The sequence below is a fragment of the Podarcis gaigeae genome (assembly GCF_964106915.1).
Source record: "Podarcis gaigeae genome assembly, chromosome: 4".
NCBI lineage: Eukaryota > Metazoa > Chordata > Lepidosauria > Squamata > Lacertidae > Podarcis > Podarcis gaigeae.
In genome coordinates, this window is record NC_139677.1 from 97,094,886 (window position 1) to 97,121,808 (window position 26,923).

General features: G+C 46.3%; 1 protein-coding gene across 13 annotated transcripts in view; it reads left to right on the forward strand.

The window, feature by feature from the left end:
- TENM4 (teneurin transmembrane protein 4) overlaps positions 1–26,923 on the forward strand; it is a 650,537-nt gene that overhangs the window by 171,108 nt on the left and 452,506 nt on the right. For all 13 annotated transcript variants that reach the window (XM_083735741.1, XM_083735748.1, XM_083735749.1 and 10 more), the window contains one exon: positions 22,380–22,483. The gene's annotated coding sequence lies outside the window, so the exon portion shown is untranslated. The remainder of the gene's footprint in view (positions 1–22,379; positions 22,484–26,923) is intronic.

A 26,923-nucleotide genomic window follows, 5' to 3' on the forward strand; every position in this document is an offset into this window, starting at 1 on the left:
GTGGAATGGAGAGTTTATTTAACACACTAATAAAAGCTTGCCTTGCCTTGCCTTGTTCTTTCCCTCCTTTCTTTGTTGAACTTGAGGCCTTACAAATTACAAACAGCTCTTAACACCACCAATTACCATGGGAACCAGTGAAAAAGGCCACTTCTACACTTCACACGTAGTACTGTTATTATTGCTGCTACCATGTTTTGTGAGAGTGGAATATTTGCATGGCCTGTCTTGGTAGCAGTGGTGGTTTGTTTGTGGTGGGGAGAAGATCAGACTGCAATTCAGAACAATTCTATGGTCCAGTTCCCATTCAGGTTCATTCCTACGCAAGAAACTGAGGGGGATATGGTGCTCGATCCCTGAGGATGCAAATCTCAATTCCTGAGACCATCCAAAGGAACACAGTTCATCTAATAGAATCATAATATTGCAGAGTTGGAAAGAACCCCAAAAGTCATTGACAGTCAGTGCTTTTTTTCTGGGGGTATGCAGGGGTACGCATACCCCTGAACATTTTGTGAATCTTCGTTGTTTTGTCCATTTACTGTATTTCCCCCGATTTGAACTATAAAATGGTGATTTTCTTGAGTCAAAATGAGTACCCTTAAACATTTTTTTAATAAAAAAGCACTGTTGACACTTATCAGCTACTTGAACATCTCATATCCTCCAACATTTCTCCGATGAAAATGGGGACACCCTATTCTATAATCATAATCATAATTTAATTATTTATACCCAGTCAACTTGACTGGTTTGCCCCAGCCCAGGTTCCAACATATATAAAAATATATTGAAACTTTAAACAACCTTCCTTAAACTGTCATACCTTGGAAGTCAAACGGAATCTGTTCCAGAAGTCTGTTCAACTTCCAAAATGTTCGGAAACCAAAGCACAGCTTCTGATTGGCTGCAGGAAACTCCCGCAGCCAATTTGAAGCCATTGGACATTTGGCTTCCAAAAAAAGTTTTCAAACTGAAACAGTCACTTTTGGGTTTGCGGCGTTCAGGAGCCAAAACGTTAGACTTGTGAGGCGTTCAGGATCCAAGGTATTACTGTACAGAGCTGCCTTCAGATGGCCCTTCTAAATAATAATAATAATTTATTATTTGTACCCTGCCCATCTGGCCGGGCCTCTCCAGCCACCCTGGGCAGCTTCCAACAAAGGTTAAAAATACATTAAAGGTTGTAAAATAACTTTTCTCCTTGGATCAGGGCTCACAGAACTCCAACATTCCTCCACTGAAAATAGGAACGTCCTAAGAAAAAGTGGGACATTCTGGGATCAAATGAGAAACTAGGACAGCTTCTGTAAATCCAGGACTGTCCCTGGAAAAAAAGGACATTTAGAGGCTTTTATCTTAGCATCTGTGAGGTTGGGAATGTAGCTCGTGAAAGTAATAGAATCATAGAGTTGGAAGAGACCACAAGGGCCTTCGAGTCCAACCCCCTGCCAAGCAGGAAACACCATCAGAGCACTCCTGACATATGGTTGTCAAGCCTCTGCTTAAAGACCTCCAAAGAAGGAGACTCCACCACACTCCCTGGCAGCAAATTCCACTGTCGAACAGCTCTTACTGTCAGGAAGTTCTTCCTAATGTTTAGGTGGAATCTTCTTTCTTGTAGTTTGGAGCCATTGCTCCGTGTCCGCTTCTCTGGAGCAGCAGAAACCAACCTTTCTCCCTCCTCTATGTGACATCCTTTTATATATTTGAACATGACTATCATATCACCCCTTAACCTCCTCTTCTCCAGGCTAAACATGCCCAGCTCCCTTAGCCGTTCCTCATAAGGCATCGTTTCCAGGCCTTTGACCATTTTGGTTGCCCTCCTCTGGACACGTTCCAGTTTGTCAGTGTCCTTCTTGAACTGTGGTGCCCAGAACTGGACACAGTACTCCAGGTGAGGTCTGACCAGAGCAGAATACAGTGGCACTATTACTTCCCTTGATCTAGATGCTATACTCCTATTGATGCAGCCCAGAATTGCATTGGCTTTTTTAGCTGCCGCGTCACACTGTTGGCTCATGTCAAGTTTGTGGTCAACCAAGACTCCTAGATCCTAGGAGAATCAGAACTGTAGAGTTGGAAGGGACCCCAGGGATCATCTAGTGTGTGTATTTCCCTTTGATCCTGGAGAATAATTTCTTAGCCCTAAAGTCACTGGACAGCTCTGGACAACCTTCTCTCTACCACGCGTCTTCCTTTGTTGTGGCCAACCATGCAGGGTTGTTGTGACAATGAATAGCATAAACCTTGTAAAGCATCTGTTATAATTACAATATTGTTGAAGTCAACCAAAGAAACCTTGCTGCGGGAAAACTAATACATAAAGAATAAGTGAATTGATCTCAGCAGCACCGAACTTAGGTAATTGTCTCAAAGTTTTTCTGCATTGGTTGTTCTTTCTGTGTAGTGCCTAAAAATATTGGATTTTTTTTCTTAAGTGAAAAATGAGGTGTCTGTCATTGGGAGCAGGTGGAGAATAAAGTTTGTTTTTTTTAAAAGGAAAAAACCACTTGGAATAGGGAAAGCGAGTGTGGGAACCTTGCAGGATATTAATCAAAACTAGTGTCTAAAACAGTGAGCTAAGATCAATCACTGCTTGGAGAGGTATGGACTTTCATGCTGAGATTGGGACCATCTGGAGATGAAGTGCAAACTGGGATAATTTTGACGGGTTTTTAGGATCCTTCAGTTTGTTCTTCTGGGCAGCTTCAGCTGGGTTGTACTACTTCATTAATAAAGCCAGCAGTTGAAAAAGAAAACCAAAATGATAGATGCACTGAATGGAATAGCGGACACACAAATATGCCAGTTCTGTGGCTCTTTAGATTTCAGGTGCTCCTTCTCTCTGATCTCGGTGATACCAACTGTTAGTCATACTCAGAGTAGACACATTGACCTCAGTGGACTCAAGTTACTGAAATGCTTTGCTTCCAATGGGTGTACTCGTGAGTAGGGATGCCAGAAGGCACCATCTTCCATTCCACCCTGTATTAATCGCACGCAGCGCTGTTCCCATTCCCACTGCAGTTCGCCTTCCACCAAAAACCATATTCATCTTGCTGCCCACTGTAGCAAAATTATGAACGCTGTGTGGTTTATGTAATTAACTGCATTATCCCAACCCATTCATTTCCAATGCAAAGGAAGCACAATGGAAATGGGAAAAACTTCCGTCAGTGGCATTCCCTTTGTGGCTTGAAAGAAACAACAACTGTGAATGCCAATCATATTAAGTGGGTTGATTTCCATTCTGGGCATGGGATGAGTAAGTGGACCTTGCCAATTTCCGTTCCCACTCTCGCTTTCATCAGAGAGCTCTGACATCCCAAACTCTGAGTGTGGCTTAGTTGCGTATCACCCGAATGTCTCATTGTTGATGGGTGAACGCTTGGATTCCTTTAGCGTTCAGAAATGCATCTCTCCTTTCAGCCAATGGAAACACGGGCAGGGAAGATATTCAAGACCTTATCCGTCCTAACTTCAGAATAGCAGGTCTCCCTTTCCATTAATCAGCAACTATGATCTGACCCGGAGGGTTGGGAAGGGATTACAGGGCAGAAGATAACAAAAGATTAACATTGGAGGCCACTGAGCCCACCGGTGAGGTCCTGCCCTGAAGTATAGGCTTTGCCGGAGGGATGAATTGGCCTAAGTTAATTAAGACTGGTTTTAAACTCCGGTGAGAGGTCAGCCCCCTCCTCTCTTCCACCCCCGTAAGTCACCTCGAGTCCATTTCATGAATAGTACAGATTGTGGTAGAAAAAGGGTCGTCTGGGAGGTTGTTGTGGTCTTCAAGGTGGGCAGAGCCAGAGGGTGGGGGAACCCCGATCGGGACATTTCCGAAGGCTGAATAGCCGAGTGGAGAAAAGGTCCTTTTGTCTTGTTGCTTAACCCATGAAACGATGACCTCTTGACCCCGTTGACCCTTTTATTTTTTTCCCTGAAAAGACTAAAACCAACCATGCCTGTACAAAAACCCCTTTTCTTTTCAGTTTTCTCATGGTCATTAAATTCCCCGCAGTGTTCTCATTGAGTGCTCTCTGAGGCTGCCTTGTCGAGCGGGGCAGATATTTTGACTCTTTGAAGCCAATAGATTATTCTGCCCCTCCTCCCTGCCCCACAGCACCGGCGCTTTCTATTCTCTTTCTCTGCCTACGGCCTCCAAACTTCGGCAGCGGGCTGCATTCAGGGCATGTTCATCTGCGTCAGGACAAGATGAACAAGGAGAGAGGAGGAAAAAGCATTTCTCTAGTGGCGTTCCTCTTTAACCGCCTCAAAAGTGCTTTCCAAGTGAGACATTGGGATGCAGTAATTAGCAATTTACATCCAAACATCCTCCATTGCTCACAATTTGACAAAGGGCTGCATCAGCCACTGCAAATGTGCTAATTGCAGGTTTACACCCTCTCTATAGTAGCCCGTGTCAAAATACAGCAACGGAGGACTTCGCTCAAAGCAGGCAGCAATCGATGATCTGATTCAGTGATGTGGTAAACATAGAATCATAGAATAGTAGAGTTGGAAGGGACCACAAGAGTCATCTAGTCGAACCTTCTGCAATGCAGGAATCTCAGCTCAAGCCTCCATGACAGATGGTCATACAACATCTGCTTAAAAGCCTCCAAGGAAGGAGAGTCCACAACCTCCTGAGGGAGATGGTTCCACTGTTGAACAGTTTGTCAGAAGGTTTTCCCTTATGTTGAGTCAAGTCAGATACTCCTTTTTTGACTATTATAATTTGCTCTACACGGGGGTGCCCTTGAAGCTGTCCCAGAAATTCCAGCGGGTGCAGCGAGGCTCCTCACGGGGTCCCTGCCATGGGAGCATATTCACCCAGTGCTTTTCCAGTTGCACTGGTTCCTGGTGGAGTACAGGGTCAGGTTCAAGGTGCTGGTTTTGACCTTTAAAGCCCTTCACGGCCTAGGACCCTCGTTCCTACGGGACCGCCTCTCCCAGTATGCCCCACGGAGGACCTTAAGATCCATAAATAGCAACACCTTAGAGGCCCCAGGCCCTAAGGAAGTCAGATTAGCCTCAACCAGAGCCAGGGCCTTTTCAACACTGGCTCCGGCCTGGTGTAATGCTCTGTCTCATGAGACCAGGGCCCTGCAGGATCTGATTTCTTTCCACAGGGCCTGTAAGACAGAGTTGTTCCGCTTGGACTTTGGCTTGGAATCAACTTGATCCCCTCCCCCGCTTTCCTTTTTCCTTTCTCCTCCTGTGATGGAACTCCTATTTGGGGACTTCCCTGGCTTTTTTCTGGCCCACGTAGGACCAGTCTGGATACTTGGCCTTGGTGAAGATTTGACGTTTTTCATTCCCAAAAAGTTTTTGATTTGAGTTTCTACTGAAATGAGGCTGCATTGTACTTTAATCTTGTTTTTAGGTTGTGTCTTAATCAATTGTTTTTATACCTGGTGTTAGCTGCCCTGAGCCTGGTCTTGGCTGGGGAGGGCGGGGTATAAATACAATTTATTATTATAATTATTATTATTATTGTTTGTAACTTGAAGCCATTGGTTCAAGTCGTCCCCTCCAGAGCAGGAGAAAACAAGCTTGCTCCATCTTCCATGTGACAGCTCTTCAGATATTGGAAGGTGGTTATCCTATCTCCTCTGTCTTTTCCAAATTAAACATACCAGTTCCTTCAACCGTTCCTCACCTAAGTGCCAGGCTGCTTTTCAAATTGCATCCTCAGGTGGAACAGTCCCTCCATTATTTCCTTTAAATTAAATCTGCAAGGTTGCCGCAACCCCGGTTAGGGTGTCAGAAGTGGGTTCCTGGGCCTTCCAAGCTCTTTGACTGCCATGTCGTGGTTGTGGGTGAGCTTTGCCTTCAATAATAATAATAACAATAACAATAACAATAACAATAACAATAACAATAACAATAATAATAATAATAATAATAATAATAATAATAATAATAATTTATTTATACCCCGCCCATCTGGTTGGGTCTCCCCAGCCACCTTGGGCGGCTTCCAACAAAGTATTAAAATACAGTGGTCTGTTAAACATTAAAAGCTTCCCTAAACAGGGCTGCCTTCAGATGTCTTCTAAAAGTCTGGTAGTTGTCGTTCTCTTTGACATCTGGTGGGAGGACGTTCCACAGGGTGGGTGCCACTACTGAGAAGGCCCTCTGCCTGGTTCCCTGTAACTTGGCTTCTCACAGTGAGGGAACTGCCAGAAGGCCCTTGGAGCTAGACCTCAATCATGCTTACTTTTCTTAAGTTTTGGGATTAAAAACAACAACCCCGATTGGCTTCCTTGGACTTCTTAAGCTCTGGGAGCCAAGTGAAGGAGAGAGGCAAGAGTGGTGTTTAAAATGTGCAAGTCTTTGCCTGGGAGTGACTGCAGCAAGATAAATTACTGCCTCTCCATGAATTAACATTTTTGCGAGATCTTAAAAAGCAATGGCTGTGAAATTGACTTCTAGCCTATTTTAATTGGGGTGGGCCAAAAACTTTTAATAAATATCATAGACAATATCTGGACAGCTGCTTTGTCCTCCTGGCTTGAGAGGCTTAGCATGCTACTGGCATTGGCAAGAGGCAGCAGAGCAGGAGAGGGGAACCTTGTTTCAGCCTGAAGGCCACAATCCTTTTTTGGCAGCCTTCTGAGGGCCACATGGCAGTGGTGGGCGGAGCCAGAAGCAGTAGTGGGAGGAGGGACAAATGTAAATTTTTGCCTTTATACTGCAGGCTGATTTCTGCACACAAACACTTATCTCTCCTCCATCTGGGCAAGGAAAGGAGTTCCAATGACATCACTCCTCCCAGCCAAAGCACTCAGCCAGGGTGCTAAGAGATGTTTAGTGGTAGATTTATTGGGAAACTTAGCGTCAGGTGAGAAACGGAAGAGGGATTGGGAACTGATCAGCATGCTAATACAGCTTGCAGATGTAAAGAAGGGAAGGAGGGTCGCGGCCTTGCTTCCACACTCCCAGTCTCTAGGAAAGAAAGCTGCTTTCTGCACCCAATCTTATAGACTACGGGAGCTGCTGATCGCAGCCATCCAGATGGCCGATGCCGTTTTATGTGAGACATTCCTGTGCTTTGGTTTCATTACGAGAGCAAACGAGCGGAGCGTGACACAATTGCAGAAGGCAACCTGCACGCGGCTGCCAGTGTATTAATCTGTGGGGGCTAATATCATAATGTAATTACTACAACAGCGCTTTCTGACTTAATTGAAAACTCTCTGTGTCTGGGCCATTAATGAGAAATGCATGATTTGGCGATTCAAAACAGAGGGAGCTGTGGGTCGTTGGGCGTGTGGCATAAGGGAGGGCGGGAGGACTGATTCCTCCTGCCCCTCCGCTTTTCTCATCATCGCCCCCCCCCCCCCGTCGGTGGCAGTGAAAAATGTCCTGGACTTGAGATACGCTGCGTGGTGCTTAACAGGCCCCTCTCCTTTCCTGTTTCCTCGAAAGGTACGGGTTTGCAGGTGTCACAGACTGGCTGGACGCAGAGGAGTAGCAGGCGAAGCAGCTTGGCAACCCTCAAGGGAAGAGGACTCAGAGCCCAGGGAGTGGTGATGGGATGACGATGAAGGGACAGAGGGAGAAGATGGGGGAGCCTGGGAGGAGGCTGAAGGGGTAACGGGACATGGGTGGCACTGTGGTTTAAACCACTGTGCTGTTTGGACTTGCTGATCGGAAGGTCAGTGGTTTGAGGCCCCACAACAGGGTGAGCTCCCGTTGCTCGGTCCCAGCTCCTTCCAACCTAGCAGTTTGAAAGCACACAGTGCAAGTAGATAAATAGGCACCGCTCCAGCGGGAAGGTAAACGACGTTTCCGTGCGCTGCTCTGGCTTCGCCAGAAGCAGCTTAGTCATGCTGGCCACATGACCCGGAAAAACTGTCAGCAGAAGCGGACAAACGTTGGCTCCCTCGCCCTGTAAAGCAAGATGAGCGCCACAACCCCAGAGACGTTTGCGACTGGACATAACTGTTGGGGGTCCCTTTACCTTCTTTAACTGGGCTTAGTGAGTAGGGAGAGTCTGTGGCAGAGAGTCTGGGAGAAGAGAAAGGAGTCAAAGATGAGTCCAGTTGGTCTCCCAGAACCAGGAGAGGCATGAAACCAGCAAGCAGAACTCGAGCACAATTCTTTGATTCTATGAACACTGTCCCCTCCTCCTCCTGTTGTTGTTGTTGTTTAGTCATTTAGTCGTGTCCAACTCTTCGTGACCCCCTGGACCAGAGCACGCCAGGCACTCCTGTCTTCCACTGCCTCCCGCAGTTTGGTCAAACTCATGCTGGTAGCTTCGAGAACACTGTCCAAACATCTCGTCCTCTGTCGTCCCCTTCTCCTTGTGCCCTCCATCTTTCCCCAAATCAGGGTCTTTTCCAGGGAGTCTTCTCATGAGGTGGCCCAAAGTCTTGGAGCCTCAGCTTCAGGATCTGTCCTTCCAGTGAGCACTCAGGGCTGATTTCTTCAGGGCTTCTATTTGCCAGGAGGTGATGGGTCCTGTGGCCATGATCTTAGTTTTCTTGATGTTGAGCTTCACACCATATTTTGCGCTCTCCTCTTTCACCCTCATTAAAATGTTCCTTAATTCCTCCTTACTTTCTTCCGGCAATCTTAATTCCCACTTGGGATTCATCCAGCCCAGCCTTTCGCATGATAAATTCTGCATATAAGTTAAATAACCGGGGAGACAATATACAGCCTTGCCGTACTCCTTTCCCAATTTTGAACCAATCAGTTGTTCCATATCCAGTTCTAACTGTAGCCTCTTGTCCCACATAGAGATTTCTCAGGAGACAGATGAGGTGATCAGGCACTCCCATTTCTTTAAGAACTTACCATAGACCCTTCCTGTAGTCTCCAGCAATTCAGAAGCATTTCTGCTTCCAGCTGTGGATTAAGACCATAGCCATCATGGCTCGCAGCCATCAATGTACCTCTCCTCCATGATAATCCTCTTTTATAGGCACCTACATTCGTGGCCATCATTGCCTTCTGTGGGAGCGAATGCCATCATTTAACTATGTGCTAACATGAAGAATCCCATTCTTTTCTCCGTCCTGAATCTTCCCGCACTCAGGTTCACTAGAACACTTCTCATACTGTTATCATAGAACTGTGGTTGAAAGGGACCACAAGGGTCATCTAGTCCAACCCCCTGCAATGCAGGAATATTTTGCCCAGCGTAGGGCTTGAACCCATGACCCTGACTGAGCTATGCAAGGGGGAAGTAAAGCTTTTCTGCATCCCTGAAACCAGAACCTTGAGATCTGCGATCTGAAGCCTGGTGCAATATTCATAGACTTAGAATGACAGAATTCTGAGCCTAGGAATGAATGGAACTTAGAAACCCTTTCATACGAAACACCACTTTGGTCTGCCGCGTGCTATATTCACCCCAGCAGTGGTGGGTGGAAGCCATTTTCTTGCTGCTTGTTGTTAAACAACCGGAAAACTGTGAATTATTCCTGATTTAATGCAAACCGTCCAGAAATCCAGATCCAGATCTGCCTTCTCCCTCTCTATTTCCAATTGCATTCATCCCAGACTTCGGCTTACTCTTGAGCTGACGCTCGTTGTTCCCCAAAATAAAGACTCTGTTGTTAACCCTGGGCGATTTGTCGGCGAAACCCACGCTTGAAGTGTTTGAGCCCCTGTCCCCAATACTTACACCTACACAGCGCTGTTAGCACAGTTAAGACTGACAGCATTGTTTTCCTAACCGGTTTTGTTCTTGTTTCTCTGTTGACAGCATCTTTGTCTTTGAACCTTTGCAAACATGCTCAATAAACCGCTAGCCTTGACATTTCCGTAAAGAATTCTGCTCGGCACCCTGTTATCCTTCTAGTGCCGGCTCACCAGCCAAGGACGGTGTGTGCTTTCGCGAATGCTACTTTCCCCATTCATTTCATTCCAGTGTTTGGGGTCAATACTATTGGTTTCAAGCATTGCACACTCTTGCATGGCATCTCTCTCGGCATTTGCATTATGAAGGACAGGTTGCCAGGAATTCCTTGTTTTTTCTGCTTTGTGTTCCTTTGATTGTTTCCCTGCTGTGGTAGTTTTGAACAGAAGCTCTTTTCCTTAAAGTAAAAAATCTTGCAATCCTTGACCTAGAACACGGGAATGTATTGATTGCAGAGTGTTATTCGCTGCCTTTTTCTCTCTCTCTACCCCCACCCCCCCCTCTCTCTCTCTCTGAGTGGTGCATGTATTTCAAAAGAGCCTGTCCATTAAGTTAATTGGATTTGGTGTACTGATCATGTTCTTATGAATATGTAGATACAAGAGGATTTTTCTTGATTGTGCGAAGCGGGGAGAAGGTTTATGGTGGCAGCAAGAGGAAAAACGTTCTGCGCAGAGAACATGAGTGGTTGCACATGACTTAAATCGCTCGTTGCCGCGCGGAAGTGAATTTAACCTTGATTTGGATGGGCAATAGACTCACTTGCCTAAGACCATGCAATCAATTCATAGCTAATAATTATATTTAGTTGTCTTTAAAGAACGGGCAATGGCTTGCCCCAAAATATACAGTGAATTCATAGCTAATGATAATATTTATTTGCCTTGTTTGTGTTTTCTTTCAAAGAGGTGAGAGTAGCATCTGTGAGAGCCCAGCAGGATCAAAGCATTGCTGTTTCCAACAATGGAGGCAGAACATAACCAATATGACTAGGTACTATGGTGCTGTGGGTTAAAGCCTCAGCGCCTAGGACTTGCCGATCGAAAGGTCGGCGGTTCGAATCCCTGCGGCGGGGTGCGCTCCCGCTGCTCGGTCCCAGCGCCTGCCAACCTAGCAGTTCGAAAGCACCTCCGGGTGCAAGTAGATAAATAGGGACCGCTTACCAGCGGGAAGGTAAACGGCGTTTCCGTGTGCGGCTCTGGCTCGCCAGAGCAGCGATGTCACGCTGGCCACGTGACCCGGAGTGTCTCCGGACAGCGCTGGCCCCTGGCCTCTTGAGTGAGATGGGCGCACAACCCCAGAGTCTGTCAAGACTGGCCCGTACGGGCAGGGGTACCTTTACCTTTTTACCTTTACCCTCCATGAATTTGTCTACTCTTTTGAAGCTATCCAAGTTACCCCTAAGGGACGCGGGTGGCACTGTGGGTTAAACCACAGAGCCTAGGGCTTGCCGATCAGAAGGTCGGTGGTTCGAATCCCCGCGACGGGGTGAGCTCCCGTTGCTCTGTCCCTGCTCCTGCCAACCTAGCAGTTCGAAAGCACAAAGTGCAAGTAGATAAATACCGTAGGTACTGCTCCGGCGAGAAGGTAAACGGCATTTATGTGCACTGCTCTGGTTCGCCAGACGCGGCTTAGTCATGCTGGCCACATGACCCAGAAGCTGTACGCCGGTTCCCTCGGCCAGTAAAGCGAGATGAGTGCCGCAACCCCAGAGTCGTCCACGATTGGACCTAACAGTCAGGGGTCCCTTTACCCTTTACCTTTAAGTTACCCCTGCTCTGTGAATCCCTGCAACTTCACCAGATTTTTTGGGCATGTTCAGAGGAACACATCCCTAAATTGTGGCAGCCCCTCCACACCATCATTGCTCAGCTTCCAGCATAAAACTGAGATTGTAGAGGAGGAAAATTCAACCACTCTGTGCATTAACGGAAGGGAAAATTGCAAAGCCTTCGCATTTGAGATTCATGGCTAAGGAAGCAACTCACGTGGCCCCAGCGGCTGCTGCCTTCCTTTGAGGTCTTCTCCGTTACTTATTTATTAAATGTTGGCTGGAGAAGCTTTCTCTCTAAAAATAACCTCTGGTCTCGGTGGATTGTTCGTTCCTGCCTGTCTTCCTTTCATGCCACTCAGTGTGCATATTCTGAAGCTAACTGCCACGGACAGGCACTTCAGCAGGTGCCAACCCTTGAAATATGCTTTCTTAAAGACACAGCTTCTACTAGAGGCAGGTGCCCCCACACTGCATACATCTGTCAGTGGTCCCCTAGCCCTTTTCGCCTCTGGCTTTGCCATATCAACAAGGTCAATGTGGACAAGCTTCAGATGTGTTAGCCACAAGAATGTTACAGGCTACTTTTTTGACCCCAAACCGTGTTGACTGCCACAAGGATTCCTCTCCTGCAATTCTAAACCATTTGAGGGACTTCTACCATTTTAATTTTTCATTATTTGCAGTTCTGAGCCTTTAATAATAATAGTAATATCTCACCCACCTGACTGGGTTACTGCAGCCTCTCTGGGGAGCTTCCAGTAAATTAAAACACAGTAAGGCATTAAACATTAAAAACTTCCCAGCACAGGGCTGTCTTCAGGTGTCTTCAGTTGTTTGTGATATGACGGGAGGGCATTCAACGGGGCAGGTGCCACCACCGAGAAGGCCCTCTGCCTGGTTCCCTTGTAACTTCACTTCTCGCAGTGAGGGAACCGCCAGAAGGCCCTCAGAGCTGGACCTCAGTGTCTGGGCTGAACGATGGGGGTGGAGATGTTCCTTCAGGTATTTTAAGTGGTGTGTCCTGTGTGTGTACATTTTTCAGAATATAAGGAAAGCCCTGCTGGATCAGACCAAAGGCCCATCTAGTCCAGCATCAAGTTCTCACCATGGCCAACCAGAATTCCCCAATGGGAAGCCGACAAGTGGGACCTGAATGCAACAGCACTCTTCTCACTTGTGATTCCCTGAAACTAGTAATCAGAAGAACACTTCTTCTGATAAAGCAACCTTTCTCAACCTGTGGGTCCCCAGATGTTGTTGAACTACAACTCCCGTCACCCCTAGCTAGCAAGGCCAGAGCTCAGGGATGATGGGAGTTGTAGTCCAACAACATCTGGGGACCCACAGGTTGAGAAGTGCTGCAATAGAGGATGGAGAACATAACCATTGCACCTGATAGCCACTAACGGACTCATTTATTTGCTTGATTCTCTTGTTGGACATTACTGCCTCTTGCAGGAGAAAATTCCATAGTTTAACTTCTTGCTGTGTGAAGAAGTCCTTTCTTTTGTCTATAGTGAATCTTCCAAGTCTATTGAATAACCTCCCTCATTGTCTATCGGTTCGTCAATACCGTGTAAAGATGAGCTGCTGCCTTTACCCCTTAAGGGCAAGCCAGTGATCTTTCATAGGTTCTTTTATTTTTATTTTATTTTTATAAAAACCCACAAACCTCCTTTCACCCGAGGGGGATCGGTTGTCACAAGGTGTTGATTGATAAGAAAATGATAGCAGCTGCAGGTGAAAAAGAAAATGCAGCTCTGTTGTTTGCTCGCAAAACCAATTGTTTTTGATCAGAGCATCAGAAACTGCTGGAGCATTGTGGATTTCGCTCTCCAGAAGTAAGCACTGCTGATTATTTCCACACGCGGGCGGTTTCTTCATTGTTTGATCATTTCCCTCTGCCTCGGTTGAAAGTTTGGAAACATTTGTTTGATTTGAGTATGTGCCAGGCTAGAAGGTTGGTGGGGAATACAGCAAGATGTGCTTGTTCTTTGGAGATTCACTTGCAAATTCTCGGCAGGAGTAGAAGCTACTACAGGAAACGGTGGCAACTCAATGGCTATGCTTGAGACTTTTTAGTTTAAGGAAAGGAGGTCATGGTAGATGTGCATGGAATCCTAGAATTCCATGGAAGGGACCATGAAGGTCATCTAGCCCAACCCCCTGAATCTTTATCCCAACGTGGGGCTCAAACCCACGACCCTGAGATTAAGAGTTTTGTGCTCTACCAACTGAGCTATTCAGGAAAATGGTGATGATGATAAAGTGGACAGAGAGCCAAACCTAACAAATGTGTATTCTTGGTAGTTAGGAGCTAAGTCCACAGAGCTGTACAGCTGATAGATAGACCATAGAAATGCACTTGGTAGAGAGGGCTCTGTGTGATGTCATGTCCCCTCTTTTCCTGGAGGAAGTTGCATGCAGTACTTCCTGTTCCTCCTGAGCTCTCTTCCTGTGAGCAGCCATAAGGGCAGATGTACCCTGTGTTTACTCCAGCTCCAGACACAAGCCTGAAGCTCGTTATGCTGTGAATATAAGTATTTTGCTTGCATAGTTTTGACTGCTTGACAGATTAGAGAACTGGGCCAAAACAAACAAGATGAATTGTAACAGGGAGAAATGTAAAGTATTGCACTTGGGGGGTGGGGAAATGAGAGGCACAAATACAAGATGGGTGACACCTGGCTTGAGAGCAGTACATGTGAAAAGGATCTAGGAGTCTTGGTTGACCACAAACTTGACATGAGCCAACAGTGTGACGCGACAGCTAAAAAAGCCAATGCAATTCTGGGCTGCATCAATAGAGTATAGCATCTAGATCAAGGGAAGTAATAGTGTCACTGTATTCTGCTCTGGTTAGACCTCACCTGGAGTACTGTGTCCAGTTCTGGGCACCACAGTTCAAGAAGGACACTGACAAACTGGAACGTGTCCAGAGGAGGGCAACCAAAATGGTCAAAGGCCTGGAAACGATGCCTTATGAAGAACGGCTAAGGGAGCTGGGCATGTATAGCCTGGAGAAGAGGAGGTTAAGGGGTGATATGATAGCCATGTTCAAATATATCAAAGGATGTCACATAGAGGAGGGAGAAAGGTTGTTTTCTGCTGCTCCAGAGAAGTGGACACGGAGCAATGGATCCAAACTACAAGAAAGAAGATTCCACCTAAACATTAGAAAGAACTTCCTGACAGTAAGAGCTGTTTGACAGTGGAATTTGCTGCCAAGGAGTGTGGTAGAGTCTCCTTCTTTGGAGGTCTTTAAGCAGAGGCTTGACAACCATATGTCAGGAGTGCTCTGATGGTGTTTCCTGCTTGGCAGGGGGTTGGACTCGATGGCCCTTGTGGTCTCTTCCAACTCTATGATTCTATGATTCTATGCTGCCATTGCTGTGAAACCCATGCATGATAATAAATAAGTAGATTACATTTTTAAGCTTACTTTCCAATTTGTTGTCTGGTGCTTTATTAAGCGGGGGGTACAAAAGGGAAGCCAACTTCCTTCATAGGTGGATTTGCTCAAAACAAGGTTTTACACCCTAATGCCTATGCTTTTAATTTTGCTGCCAATAATGGGATTTTAAAACTCTCTTCAGCCCCCACATGGGGGCTCCTGGAGGGATAAATTGTGTTTAATAGGTATTTCCCTACCTATTAAAAACTGCCCCACAGAATGGGATGTTCCTTGGAGATTTTTAAGCAGAGGTTAGATAGCCATCTGCCATGGATGCTCTAGCTGAGATTCCTGCATTGAAGGGGTTGGACTAGATGACCCTGGGGACCCTTACAATTCTACAATACTATGATTCCATGTATTTCGGTCCCTGAGCATCAGAAGTCAGTGTGCAGACAGGGTGGTGGTTTTTACTCAAACTGGGACACCTTACTCCCTGACATCTGGCTGGAGAACTCCCAAGATTTGTTTTTCTACTGAAATGAGGCTGCATTTTAATGTTGTATTTTAATCTTGTTTTTAAGTTGTATTTTAATCAATTGTTTTTATACCTGGTGTTAGCTGCCCTAAACCTGGTATTGGCTGGGAAGGGCGGGTTAGTATTATTATTATTATTATTATTATTATTAAGAAAGCCATGCTTGCACCCCAGGAGTCCACTAGTAGGTTGTGTTGGACTTGATCGGTCCTAGTTGTGTCAGTCTGACCTTTGCATTGCCTGGCCTTTCCCAACAATAGCCATTGAATAGGTAAAGGTAAAGGGATCCAGTTGTGGCCGACTCTGGGGTTGGGGCGCTCATCTCGCTTTATTGGCCGAAGGAGGAGGCGTACAGTTTCTGGGTCATGTGGCCAGCATGACTAAGCCGCTTCTGGCAAACCAGAGCAGCGCACGGAAACACCATTTACCTTCCTGCCGGAGTGGTACCTATTTATCTACTTGCACTTTGATGTGCTTTTGAACTGCTAGGTTGGCAGGAGCAGGGACCGAGCAACGGGAGCTCACCCCCTTGCGGGGATTCGAACTGCTGACCTTCTGATCGGCAAGTCCTAGGCTCTGTGGTTTAACCCACAGTGCCACCCGCGGCCCTAGCCATTGGCTATCTGGCTGTCTTGCCTAAGCCTCTGCGCCAGGGCTGCCTTTGCTGCAAACACTGCGGCAATAAGGCATCACACACTCCACGCATGTGGGGCTGTAGCCACAGAGGACCGGCTGAAAAAGCTCTTTCCGTCCAGCATGAATTAGGACACGCCGTTTAAAAAATTCATGGCAAGATTACATAAAACCATATGTTGCCTGTATGTATGTGTGTGTGTATATATATATCTATAATTCTCAGGGCTCCGCCCCCAGCTTTGCATTAAAAATGTGCAGCTGCAGAGCATTAGACATTCCATTAGAGTACCAGGCTTGAGACGTGAGCTTCACAGTTAGCAACGAGGGAAGGGAAAGGGGTGGGGGAAGAGAAAGTGTTTTCGAGCACAGTGTTTATTTGATGCTTCTTTGAAACGGTGGTGTCACTAAGTGGATCAAGATTTTTATTGTATGGGAAATAAGGAAGCCTGTTTAAGAGGAGGCCGGGTGCCTGTTTTTGCAGTAACCCAGCTGCTGTGCTTCGGCGCTCTCTCTGCCTCCCCTTCTGCCGCTGATTTCTGGACTTCAAGAAGTCCAGGGCCAAAGTGGCTCTACCCATAACCAAACCTGGAAGGTCTGCTTTGCCATTCCAAATTTTTGCATGCAGACCAGTCCCAGGTTCTGCAGGTTGCAGCTGGTGGGGGAAAAAATGGCCTTGAGAGCTGTTGCCCATTAGAGTAGATCACACCAAACTACATGAACAACTGGTGTTAGTTAAATTAGTAGCTTGGACTACTGCATTGTGCTCTATGTGGGGCTGCCTTTGAAGGTGACCTGGAAACTACAACTAATCCAGAATGCGGCAGCTAGACTGGTGACTGGGAGCGGCCGCCAAGACCACATAACACCGGTCTTGAAAGACCTACATTGGCTCCCAGTACGTTTCCGAGCACAATTCAAAGTGTTGGTGCTGACCTTGAAAGCCCTAAATGGCCTCGGTCCAGTATATCTGAAGGAGCGTCTCCACCCCCATCGTTCAGCCCGGACACTGAGGTCCAGCACTGAGGGCCTTCTGGCCGTTCCCTCACTGCGAGAAGCCAAGTTACAGGAAACCAGGCAGAGAGCCTTCTCGGTAATGGTGCCCGCCCTGTGGAACGCCCTCCCACCAGACGTCAAAGAGATAAACACCTACCTGACATATAGAAGACATCTGAAGGCAGCCCTGTTTAGGGAAACTTTTAATGTTTAATAGACTATTGTATTTTAATATTCTGTTCGAAGCCACCCAGCCAGATGGCCGGGGTATAAATATTATTATTATTATTTTATTTTATTCTATTTTCACCACTACATTCAGATTTCACACTTCCTTCATAGAGCTCAGGGTGGCGGAGATGGCTCTCCCACAACACATTTCATCCTCACAACAAGCCTTTGAGGTTAGGTTAATCTGGGAATGACCGCTCCCCGCTTAAAACGGGGGGCGCCCTTTGCGTGGACGCGTGCAGCCCCTAGACCTGGAGCGGCTCCAACAGCATAGGCTAGGCTTTGCCTTCCCTCAGGTGGGATACCTGGAGGTCTCTGCCTACCTCAGTCAGTTGTCCAATCCCACCTGGGGGAAGAGTTGCCATGGAGACCAGGCCAGGTAGGGGAGGGATTACCTGCCCACACAAAGGAGGGAGGATCTTACCTGGGAATTCTCACTTGGCTCCAGAGCTTCTCCCACCCTACCCACCCTCAGTCAATGTCTTATGTTGCAGGTTAATTTTCCTCACAGGTTTTGCAGGTTAACTTTTCTTCACAGATATGCGGGCGCTGCTATGTTAAGGTCACTGTTAAAGGGCCAGAAAGGAATTTCCCTGCATTGGCAGGTTTCGCCTTTCCCGTAGCAAAACGTCACAACTTTGGCAGTATCAGGCCTTGGGCGGAATCCTTTTGTCCATCTTCCTCTTTGCGGCGGCGATACCAGGGTTCCCCGTTAAAGGGGTTTCTGAAGGGAGGCTTTGACCGTACACCGGAAGGTCGTCATTGCTCTCCCCTGCGGCGGCGGCGTTACGGGGGCGGCTATCTCTGCTTGAACATATGTTCTCCAGAGCCGGCCCATCCCCCCCCCCACACACACACTGGATAACCCTGATGCTCCCTAGGTCCCCGGCTGGGGACTGGGGAGGGAGAACGCCCAATGCCTGAGCCAAGGTCTACCCACATTTGAAATTTAATAAAGTTGTGGCCAATTTAATCCCATAGCACGTTGTCTTGAGTCGTTATTCCACATGACAGGGGGACCGCGCAGGATCTGGGGACTCCGCCTGTCCGCGCAATAGTGACTGGCCAGTGTCACCTAATGAGATCCGTACAGATTTGAACCCTAGTCTCCCAGATCCTTGTCCATCACTCTAACCACTACACCATACTGCTAACTCTAAGCCACCAGCCCTCCCAAGGATTGGCAGTCGCTACCATTTCAGACCCCATTAGTGTACGTTTAGATGTTTTTGCCCCAGTGTTCATTGCTTAACACTTGTTTACGTTGAACCTGTATCTGCCGTTTTGATGCCTGTTCATCCTCTTTGGATAAATCATCTTGGAACTCCTCACAATCCTATTTGGCCATCCTGAATGGTTGGGTGTCACCAGCAAATTGGCCATCTCACTGCTTATCCTAATTACAGATTATTTATGAACAAGTTAAAAAGCATCTGTCCCAGTGCAGATCTCTTGGGGGACCCAGCTTCCTACATCCTTCCACTGGAAAAAGTGTTCATTTATTCCTTTCCCTGCTTTCTGTTTTTTTAACCAATTAATGATGCATATGAGGACCTGTCCCTTTTCCCCACCTCTGCTAAGCTTATTCAATGAGTCTTTAATGAAGGATCTGTATCAACACCTAACTGAAAACATTTCTGCACATGCGCAAAACATGCAGAACACTTCTGCGCACACATGCATGATGAAACCCGGAAGTGTACTGGGTTTGCCGCGTTCGCAAGCCAAAGAGACACAACATGAACCTAACGCAACACGAGGTATGACTGTAAACTCCTCCACTGTCCTTTGACCTAGGCTTATGGACACTTTCAACAAAACTCCAAAGTGTTAGGCAGCACGTACCATTGCAGAAGCCATGCTGGTACTTCTTCAGCATGGCTTGTTCTTCTATATGCTGGCTATTCTGTCTTTGATCATGTTTTTCCACCAGTTTTTTTCCAGGACAGATACTGAGCTAACCTACTTGTTTACCAGCCACCCCCCCCCCACTGCAAATTATTTTTAAAAATTGGTTTACATTGGTATTTCCCAGCCTTCAGCTACCTATCTTACATATTTTTGTTAGAAGATCAGCAATTTCACATGTGAGTTCTTTAAGAACTCTCAGGTGGTTGCCACGCAGACCCAGCGATTTGTCGGTTTTTATTGTGTTCATCTCTCGTCACCACTATTTGCCACATTTCCTCTGAGTCCCTTGCTGACAAAATTGGATCAGTCACAGATGAACTCCTCCTGCAGTGACGACGGATGCAAATAATACATTCACCTTCTCTTAAACATCCTTTTCCTCACTGAGCACACCTTTGACTTCCTTCTCATCCAAAGGTCCAACCAAGTCTCCCTGCTTGGTCTCCTGTTTCTAATGCCTTTACATAATTTGTTGTTTGCTTTTACGGTTTTAGCAACACGTTCCTCAGAATTCTTTTTTCAGCATCCCTTAGAATCCTCAGAATTCTTTTTTCAGCATCCACAAGAAATTGTGAAATTTCTTTAGCCAACATTTCTGTTCCTTTTGGTCCTCTTCACTTAGGCAAGACTTCCATTTTCTGAAGGAAGCCCCCTATAACTTCTTTGACGCTAACTTGTTAAACCACACAGAAATCCTCTTGGGTTTTGTAACAACCACACTGTTCGTCAGTATACATTTTCGCTGAACTTCTATTGTTGCAATTTTGAAGAACCCCCCCTAGCATTCTGAAGAGCTTTGACCCTCTTGACTTTCTCTTCCAGCTTCCTTTTTCCGAATCCCCTCGTTTTATTTTCAGTTAGAAGTGTCCTCTTTTTGAAGTCCAGTGTGTCTGATGGTGGACTTCCTTTCCCCTGAAGAGGGCTCAGAAGCCAGAGCGCTCAAAATCCACAACAGCCTCAGGCCACAGGAGTCCTCAACCTCTTGAGATCCTCTGACCTTTCTCTGATTCCATCGCTAAGTAAAGCTTGAGCACAGACGATGATGGAGTAGCCTTGTTTCCCGTCCTTCCATTTGAGAGGAAATTTTCCCTTCTAAAATTTCATATCCCAGATGGACTCAAGGAAGTGCTTGGATGCTCTGGAGCAGCGCTAAAACGCACCCAAATGCCCTTGTTCTCACAAACAGCAGAGTGAAAGGTACTTTTGTCTCTGCAGAATCTCGCTTCCGCTGGGGAACCGCATAATCGAGTGCTCCTCCATGCACACAAACTCTCCATAAATCCGAACACGTAAAGATGAGCATGTCAGAGAAAACACTGGTCTGAGGACTATGGCAAGGTTTAGGGTAGCCTCACATGCATTGTGAAGAAAATAAGAGAATGGGGTTTATGTGGCTAGGCTGATCTCCCTTGTGCTAACAGTAGGATTGGCATACATCCGGGAAATCCCGGACAGGTCCTCTTTTTTTGGGGGGGGGGGTCTACATGCCCATCTGGAGGAATTTTTTACAATTTTAAGCAAATGTCCAGGGTTTTTGGGGGGGGGTTAAAAAAATGTGTGCATGGGTGGCTCAGTTTTGGGGTCTGGTGCGGGCAATCATGCAAAAAAACAGCGCTCAACATGTTTTTTTTTGTCTGGATTTTTACCTCTGGAAATCTGGCAATCCTAGCCAACAGACAAATGTTTTTTTCGTTCAGTGTGTGTGCATGCTTTCAAATGGTTTTAGGTGTTCCCAGTGTTTCTTAAAGCAGGGTTACTTATTTAAATATTTTTATTTATGTGTGTGTGTTATTTTAATTTCATACCCTCCAACATTTCTGCCGAGGAAAATGGGGATATCCAATTCCATAATACAAATAATAAATTTACTATTTATACCCCACCCACCTGACTGGACAGCTTCCAACATATATAAAAGCATAATAAAACATTGAAAACTTCCCTATACAGGGCTGCCTTCAGATGTCTTCTAAAGGTTGTATAGTTACTTGTCTCCTTGGCTCAGGGGACGGATAACTCCATACCCTCCAACATTTCTCTGATGAAAATAGGGAGGTCCAACTAAACCCTCCAATATTTCTCTGGTGCAAATAGGGATGTCCTAAGGAAAAGCGGGACATTCCAGAATCAATTGAGAAATCAGGAAGGCTTCTGTAAATCTTACGATACAATAATCTTTATTGTCATCGTTCCATACAGAACAACGAAATTGAAAAATCTACATAAGACATTCAGAACCCAACAAGCCTGCTATCCCAGCTATCCCAACCTGGTTAGCCCCCTAAAAACTCGGATACCCCATTTTTATATACAATATACTCCCATACAGACTCCTTACAATGCGTTTAAAACCAAAATCTCATTTGGGTAGAAACTGTTTCTCAGGCGGTTAGTCCTAGTCTTTATAATAATCCTGTACCTTCTTCCAGAAGGCAGAAGCTGAAAGAGATCATTTCCGGGGTACGCACCATCCTGCGCTATCTCTGCAGCTTTCTTATGGCACCTGGAAGCATAGATTTGATCTAAGGTGGGAAGAGTGCATCCAATTATTCTCTCTGCAGTCTTTACAACCCTGGACAGCATTGTTTTTTCCCTGACCGTGCAGCTCCCAAACCACACACACAGACCATAAGTTAATACACTCTCCACAGTACAATGGTAAAATGCCACCGACAGGTCCTTTGAGAGAGTGTTTTTCCTGGGAGAAAGGCGGGATAATAGATATAGGTCATGGGCCTATGTCCTTTCATCTGGCTCTAGTAGACATCATTGGCTGAGGCACTCTTAGGCTGTGGATAGAAAATCTGGGTCTTTCAGCTCTGAGGCATGAATGTTCTTTCAGACAGCTCGCACCTTTGGCTAATTCTCAGTTGGCTGCTCCCAATGGGTATTTTTTGCGCAAGGTCAAGATCTCCTTCTCATGGCCTGCCACAGTCTCCACTTCTGCCAATCTCTGAGCCATCTACATTTGCAGGGGAAGGGGGACAGGTGATACGAACTCTTGACGCCTGGGAAAAGACTGTGAGGGTTAAAAAACAAAAAAACAAAACCATTCTCCTAGGTGGCAGGAAGAAGGCCTGGCGGTGCAACGGACTCCATCCAACTATTTCTCCAACTAATTAATTTGCTAATTGTGTATGTGTTTCACTTGCTCGGCGGAGCTCCGCCAAGGAAAATAGTTGCCCCCTCCGGTGGCCTAACACACGTGGAATGATTCTCTTTCTTTCCTCTCCTTTTTCAGAATGTTCTTCTGGGCTGCCCTTAAAGGAAGATCAGATGACACCAAAGAGGGATTTGCAGAGCTCCAGGCCCCTGCTAGTCTTGCTTCTGCTGTAATGGAGCCAGGTATCATCCACATCGAATCTTATCTCGCATGGGGAAGCTTTTGCTCCTGCCGTGGGCAGTCTTGCATTTCTAAGTGTGTCCAGGTGGTGTTTTGGAATAGTCAACAAGAGCAGCCGAGGGTACCATTTCAGAGATCATTAGCAGTGAGGTGGCTACTGGCAAAGATCTGTTTGCAATATAGAAATGGAAGGAAATGTTTTCCAACTAGGTGTACACACATGCGCTTGCCAGGCAACTTTATCTTTCGGTGTGGTGAGGGCCGAGTGAAAGGCAAATGAAGACTTGCCTTGTCCCATATTGGTTGGGTGCGTTTGAACGCAGTAAGTCTTTAAATAGCTAGGAACCAGGGCCGGATTTAGGTTTGATGAGGCCCTAAGCTACTGAAGCTAATGGGGCCCTTTATATGTCCAGCTCTCCTGTGTCCACAACAAATCGTCACTGTTTTTTGTGTTGAATATATTCTAGATGGTAATTTATGGACCTAATAAGTATCTAAAGCCATTTGCACATGCAGAATGTAGGCACCCTATATATAGAAACAAGCAAACCTGTGATATTTTAGGAAGCAAGTGAGGCCCATTACTTACATCATAGGAGCCCACACAACACAAAACACTGTTGCTGGATATAGGTTTTATTTTATTTGTTTTTTATCTTATATTTTGAAAATGTACATCCAGTTTTTTGTTCCTTTGATTTTTGGAAGGGCCGCCAAGAGAGTGGGGCCCTAAGATATAGCTTGTTTACTTTATACGTAAATCCGGCACTGCTAGGAACACTGGTTGCAGATGATGGGAGTGTGGTCAAAAGCATTTGGAGGGCACCGGGTTGGAGAATGCTGAGGTAGATGGGCAAATCTAAAGTATGAAGCTCCTTCTAAGTTCCCATGAGAGCTGAATGAAACCTCCACAGAGATGCTTGAGGAATTTCGTATTTGTGAATTACATTTGTGAAAATTGTATTTGCAATTTCCAATATGAGGCGGCCTGGTCCTCGCCCCCTGGGTGAACGTACAAGTCAAATGTAGCTGTGCATTGGATCTCTCACTTCTCGGAAGGCCACAACATGATTCTCGGCCCAAGGAACATACCCAAATTCATGTAGAAACTCACATTTTTTGAATAAAATTTCCCAAAGAGCATACTTTGTGAGAAAATGTGTGTGTGCGAATAAACAGAGAGAGATAGGCAAATTTTTGTACAGATTATTATTATTTTATTTAACGCCAGATTAGTGTGGAAACAAGATGGAGCGGACTTACAAATAAACACTTGTATGGACCATAAATATCCTGATTTAGGAAAAGGTCTGCAGCTCAGGGATACAGCATCCAATTTGCTTGCAGGGGGTCCAAAGGTTCAGTCCCAGGCATGTCCAAGTAGGGCTGGGAGAGACCCCTATCTGAAACTCTGGAAGAAATAGCCATGGCCAGTCAAAGCAGACAATACTGCGCTAGATGGATGCAATGGTCTGACTTGATACAAGGAAGCTTCCTTTGCCCCTATGAAACATGTCGCTATATTTGTTCCTAAGGTCAGATGAAGGGAGTATTGCAAAATAGGTACAGAGAACAAACATTGGCTCCAACTCGGTTGTTGCACTAGCAGGAAGCAGTGTGATATGTCCTGCCATTGCCATGGGACTTGCTCCCTCTGTGTCCCCTGCCCCCTCCCCAAATCTGCTTGGGAGCCGGTGTGGTGTAGTGGAGCGGTAGACTTGTAGTTTGGTGAACCGGGTTCACTTCCCCGCTCCTCCACATGCAGCTGCGGGGTGACCTTGGGCTAGTCACACTTCTCTGGAGTCTCTCAGCCTCACTCACCTCAGAGAGTGTTTGTTGTGGGGGAGGAAGGGAAAGGAGATTGTGAGCCGCTTTGAGACTCCTTCGGGCCTCAGGCCTGTATACCTGAAGGAGCGTCTCCACCCCCATCGTTCAGCCTGGACACTGACGTCCAGCGTCGAGGGCCTTCGGTGGTTCCCTCATTCCGAGAAGTGAGGTTACAGTGAACCAGACAGAGGGCCTTCTCGGTAGTGGCACCCACCCTGTGGAATGCCCTCCGTTCAGATGTGAAGGAAATAAGTAGCTATCTTAACTTTAAAAGACATCTGAAGGCAGCCCTGTTTAGGGAGGTTTTTAATATTTAATGCTGTATTGTTTTTAACACTCGATTGGAAGCCGCCCAGAGTGGCTGAGGAAACTCAGCCAGAGGGGTGGGGTATAAATAATAAATTATTATTATTATTATTATTATTATTATTATTATTATTATTCAGGTAGTAATAAAGCGGGATATGAAATCCAAACTCTTCTTGGGAACATTGGCAAGAACCCCCAGAACAAGAGAAGGGAGATTATTCCATCAGAAGTAACAATCGTCAGAAATAACCATTTGATCCTCAGAGCCAGAATTCTGGACGCGATGGATGTTTGGTCTGAATCAACAAGGCAGACTTTATGTCCTTACGATACGCTTTGATGCATGGGCTCTGGCACGCGGAGGGAAATCCTTGTGTTGGAGCGATGGCATCCAGATGTCGAACTCTGCCTTTTACATGGTCCAGAAACCGTTGTCATAAATACTCCTTGCTTTGTTGATGTTGTTAGTAAAACAGGCTAATGGTAATCATTATTTACCTGTTCCTTGTCCTCCCAGTAGTATCCTGCCGCGTTAGCCATGTATGGGCAATTAGAATTAATGCGAACAGCACTTATAAGCTGAATGCCTAGTTTATTTCCAAATGGGAAGGTCAACGTCATTATCCTTGGTGGATTCAATTACCAAATCCTGTAGAATCGCATAGCGCTTGCTTTCTGCTTGTTAATCACATCTTGCTTTGCAAAAGATTGTCGTTTGGGGGGGGTCTTCCCCCTACCCCAAGCACAGCCAAAACATTTCCTTCTGTCATGTTGCCTACAATGCTGGTTTCTTGCCGTGAAAATTAGATTTCTTCAGCCTTGTTGCTTTTGTGTTTAAAAGGGAAGGGAACCCAGAATTTTTTCAAATATGTATAAAGAGAAACCGGGGAAACCATCTGCATGCAATAAACCTTTGGAGTTGTTTTGTGGGTCTGGGAACAGTAAGAGAAAATCACAACTGCAGGAGATGGCAATTAGTTGTTAGTCATCGCAAGTGGGAATCTGCAGCAAAATAATGCAGTTGTGTTAGAACAGGAGTGTCCTCACATGTAGGAACTGTGCTCAGTCAGGGCCAGAGGCCCTACCTGAAAGGAGGCTGTCAAACCCTGCTAGCCCCACAGAGGACCTTAAGGTCCATGAATAATCATAGTTTAGAGGTCCCGGGCCCTAAGGAAGTCAGATCATCCTCCACCAGGGCCAGGGCCTTCTCAGTGATGGCTCCACCCTGGTGGAATGCTCTGTCCCATGAGACCAGGGCTCTGCAGGATTTAACTTCCTTCCGCAGGGCCTGTAAGACAGAGCTATTCTGCCTGGCTTTCCATTTGAACTTAGCCTGATCTTTCATTCCCCTTCCTTCCCTCCCCCTCTCCTTTTTACGAAGATTACCCACTCTGGGATCCCACAGCTAATTCTCCCCCTGGTCTCCTCGCTTGCCCAAATAGGACTAACTTAGCCAGCTAGCCCTGGTGACCATCTAATGTTTATTGGATGGATTCCGCCTCCAAATTGATTTCTGAATTCTGAATTTATTGTTATTCCCGTTTTATACTGTATTTTATGCTGTTTTTTGTTGCATCAATTAAGTTTTTTAAATTTGTTGTTAGCTGCCCTGAGCCCGGTTTTCTGAACTGGGAAGGGCGGGGTATAAATAAAAATTCATAATTATGATTTATTATTATTAGTCAGTGCAGACAATACGTAACAAGGTGGGCCAGTGGTCTGATGTGTTCATATGGTTTCATGTGTTCACAAAGCCTTTCTTCTCAAGGCCAACACAAGAACGTAAGGAGAGCCTGCTGGATCAGGCCAATGGCCCATCTAGTCCAGCATCCTGTTCTCACAGCTTGGGAAACCAGCAAGCAGGATCTGAACGCAAGAGTCACTCTCCGCTCCTGTGGTTTCCAGTAACTGGTATTCGGAAGCTTTGCTGCTTCCAACTGTGGAAGCAAGAGCATAGTCAGCATGGCTGGTAGCCCTCTCCTCTGAGAATTTGTCTAATCCTCGTTTAAAGCCATCTATGTTGGTGGCAGGACGCGGGTGGCGCTGTGGGTTAAACCACAGAGCCTAGGACTTGCCCATCAGAAGGTCGGCGGTTCAAATCCCCGCAACGGGGTGAGCTCCCATTGATTGGTCCCTGCTCCTGCCAACCTAGCAGTTCAAAAGCACGTCAAAGTGCAAGTAGATCAATAGGTACTGCTCCGGCGGGAAGGTAAACGGCATTTCCATGCGCTGCTCTGGTTCACCAGAAGCGGCTTAGTCATGCCGGCCACATGACCCAGAAGCTGTACGCCGGCTCCCTCGGCCAG